The 4142-nt window shown below is 32.1% G+C and overlaps 1 pseudogene; it reads left to right on the top strand.

Annotated features, from left to right (window-relative positions):
- The first annotated feature begins 887 nt into the window (after nucleotides 1-887).
- Nucleotides 888-1718, top strand: LOC118182624 (KRAB domain-containing protein 2 pseudogene; annotated as a pseudogene).
- Nucleotides 1719-4142: the final 2424 nt, after the last annotated feature.

Below are 4142 nucleotides of genomic sequence, written 5' to 3'. Positions count from 1 at the left end.
ATCCTTAATTTATGGACATGAGTGTATTTGGTGGCAACAATTTGAAAAGTAATACGTCGTTTATAGTTTTCAATGTAAAATGCCAAAACGAAATTAATAGTTCTTCAGGGCAAATAACATTTTTTTGTACATATATAATAACATTTTTTGTATAATAATAAAATAATATATATAATTACAATTTTTGTATAATAATAAAATAATATATATAATTACAATTTTTGCATAATAATAAAATAATATGTATAATTACAATTTTTGTATAATAATAAAATAATATATATAATTACAATTTTTGTATAATAATAAAATAATATATATGTTACCTTTAAAGTGTCGAATCCGTTATTTCGTAGAATAACTAAGTATTTCATGAAATAACTAGACAAGTCAGTTAAAGTATATAAAATTATTGAATTCTACGATTTAACTTGGTATTCTATAGAATAACGATTACTTGATCGTTAAAGTATGAAACACGACACTCGAAAGTTCTCTTGAACCGGTTTTAGCTGCTTTTAGTTAGTTTTGAACCAGTTGTGTGTACGCTTCATTCTGTTGCTTTTAGACGTAGAATTTAGACGGTGTAGTATTTATGTTAGCATTTTACATTTTTGATTATTAACAAATATTTTTGCAACCTGTTTTGAAGCAATGACTTCAGCAGGAATGCGAGACCAACCTGTAAATAAGAAAGATTTAATGCAAGAGATTTGAATCTTCATTAAATAAGCATGGACAAAGGAAAACAGTGCTGCACTTACTCGTGAAAAATTATTAACTTTAGCATAACAGATAGCAGAAGTAAAAAAGTGCTAAAACAGCACAGAAAAAAGTAGCACCGGACTATTGGTTACTATGATATTCTTGAAGTTCAAGGAGTAGAAATGTTAATTGTGCCAGTAACTGATGCGAAACCTGATGTGATATTTTATTGCTCAAGTGACATGCTCTTTGATATTATATATGAAACACACGTTTCTATTGGACATGGTGGTAGAGACCACATAATAAAACAACTGAATCGTCGGTATAAAAACATTACTCAGAATGACATAAAGCTGTTTTTGAGTGTTTGTGAATCTTGTCAACAAAAACGAAATATGAGAAAGAAAGGCATTGTGATTAAGCCCATGGTGTTTCCACGTCTGAATTCAAGATGTCAAGTAGATCTCATAGATTTTCAGTCTCAATCTGATGGAAACTATAAATTTATTTTAGTTTACCAGGATCATTTTACTAAGTTTGTGATTTTAAGACCTCTCCAAACAAAAAGAGCAGAAGAGAACGCAATGCATTTTCTCAATATATTTTTATTGTTTGGTGCCCCACGTGTACTACAATCCGACAGTGGAAGGGATTTCTGCAGTAAACTTATAGACGACTTGAAAATAACTTGGCCGGAACTTAAGATCGTACATGGTAAACCCAGACATAGTCAGAGTCAAGGTAGCGTCGAGAGGGCTTGGATGCAAGACAACCAATCTACTTCATGGAGCCATGGAGTTAAATTTATTCAATTTATTAAAAACAGGGCACTTCATTCTAGTACACAGAGAACGCTTTTGGAGGTTATGTTTGGCTGTGCTTCTAGAGTTGGACTAGACACAGCTCCTATTCCAAGAGAAGTGTTGGATGCAGTAGAGGATGAACAACAGTTTGAAAATGCCTTAACAGAAGTGCCTTTCGAGCGTTATGAAGATACACAACCTGAATAACATTGTAAAACTGTGTCGTGTGTTCAAAAAATTATTAACATAGCTTATTTTGATGTAAATGTAAGCAGCCGACCCATGTTTTATGTTCAGATGTTTGTTACATGGAAGATAAACTTGAACAGAAAATCTGTAGCTTGTGTCCAAATAAAATAAATATCGAGAAAGAAGGACAAGGAGCTAAAGAATATTTGGAAATTCAAGCTACGAAAACAGAATTATTATCTGGAAAAACTTATTCTGAGGCATCTGAAGCTTATTCTGAGGTTCCTGAAGTTGATAGAGGAAGAGGAAACGCTAGATCCGTTTTAGCTGTAATTATGGAAAATACTGGGGAATGATTTTTCCGATTAGGAAAAAGAGATGGCTGAATAAAACAATTGTACTCTATACTCAGTTCAGTATATGGGAGCGAGAATTAATTTCCATTGAAGAAGTTCCGAATACAACGCTTCGAATCTGTTGCAAGTTAAATCTACTTTGTGTTGTACAGTGCTGCTTAGACGCAAAAGTGCTTTCTCAGTGCATTTTTGAACAGTAAATCCATAATTATTAGCACTAAGAAGATTTTCCTTTTGTGGATAATAAGTAATTCTATTCAGGTTTTTCAAAATATTTACCCAAGAAAGAAAGAAGACTTATGCATCTAAGATTATTCACATGTAAAAAACACTGAAAGTCGTTTTCTTGGACTATTCTTCCAGGTTCGCGGAAAAGCACCAAAATCCAAACATATGCTGACTTGTCTATGAAAAACAGCGGGGGGGGGGAACGATGAAAGTATCTTATAGTTCAGTAGAAGTAATATCTACTGGAAGTATCTTATAGTTATATCTTTTCGACAATAAAGGTTCAAAATAAAAATCTTTCTGCAATAAACATTTTTGACCCCAAAGGCAATTTTTGATAATTTTAGGGAGAAAAGAATTTATTTTGGCTAGTAACTTAAATCATTGGACCATTGCACTCTATGTCATTTTTAATCTTTCTTTCGAGCCAAACTGACAGCAAGCAAAAATTGTCTAAAAAATCGATTAATAAAATGTCGTCTATAGGAATTTTTTATAAACATTGTAAACGTAAAATACATATTTATTTTACTTATCTAAAAAAATTCACAATACTGATTACAGTTTTGTTTCGTACTAGAACGCATATTTAAGTTCGTGGGGCAACATGTAGTTGCGGTTTGAGCATGTATGTGTTAGACATTTACAGCTTAAGGTTTTACAAATATTACTTAATTCGACTTTTTTCCCCGCAGCAGTCGTTGCCGTGATTATCAGTCATGGTTTGGGGACAAAATAGTGGACTTAAAATGCCTGTTATAAAGTATTACTGTTAATTATAGAAAACTCCCAATTAATAGGGGCAAATTAAACAGTACATGTCTAAAAGAAGAATTTAATTAGTTTATTGCGGAATGATGCATAATTATAATCGCAACCCATTCCTGGAATAAAAAAAGAGTTGGCTGCGGAAAATTTAGGAAAGAAAAAATTACATGGGAATAACAGCAATGATAACAGATGATGTCATATGATTAGAAGCTGTTTTTTCCCAAGAGTTTTTTTTTCTTATAATTTAATTGTATGTAATCCGTAATATATAAACATTGTTTAAAATCTGTAAATATCACAGTCGTAAAAATAAATCAAGTGCAAAGCCAGTTTTCTTATCTTTTACACTCACTCTTATCGAAATGCAAATGTAATACAAACAAAAACGTTTGCTCTTTTCCTTGGAATACTAATTTAATTTACAAAGCCAAATTAACTTATTCTTCAGATTAAACTTTTTGAAAATACAATTGTAAATTCCTAATAGTACTTTTCCTCTAATTATGGTTTATTGCTCGTTGCTGCTTTATTTAATTCTCGTTGCTGCTTTATTTTTAATTCTACGCATGAATTATTCCTGATCTTAATTTAACCGTGTATATCATCCATGGTATTATAATTTATGATATTATTATTATTATTATGACATTAAACACTCGAAAGGGTGTATTTAGGAGGTTAAGAAGATATTCGGGATGCCTTAAGGATATAATAAGACTCCAAATCCTCGTAACATTCTGTACTCAGCCGATGGGATCTAACGAGGATGTCCTGAGGATACACTGGGAAGTGGCATTAAACACTTAAGAAGATGTATTTGGGTTAAAGGGATAAAGGTCTTTATCCCTTTAAAAAAAGGTTTGGGTTGAAGGTCCTTAGAATGTAATAAATAGAACCTTAAATCCTTGTAACTTTCCATACTCTGCCAATGGGACCTAGCGAGGATGTCTTGAGGATATACTGGAATATAACACTAAGCAGTCGGGAGGATGTGTTAAGGAGGTTAGAGGGATATTCTGGGATGTCCTGTGAATGTAATAAGTAGGATCTCAAATTCTCATAACATCCTGTACTCTGCCAATGGGAC

Source organism: Stegodyphus dumicola, chromosome 3 (genome assembly GCF_044657685.1).
Source record: "Stegodyphus dumicola isolate Sdum_Otavi_A_Nest chromosome 3, ASM4465768v1".
Lineage (NCBI taxonomy): Eukaryota > Metazoa > Arthropoda > Arachnida > Araneae > Eresidae > Stegodyphus > Stegodyphus dumicola.
Note: the sequence above shows the minus strand (reverse complement) of the source record. Positions and strands in the feature narration are given on the sequence as shown.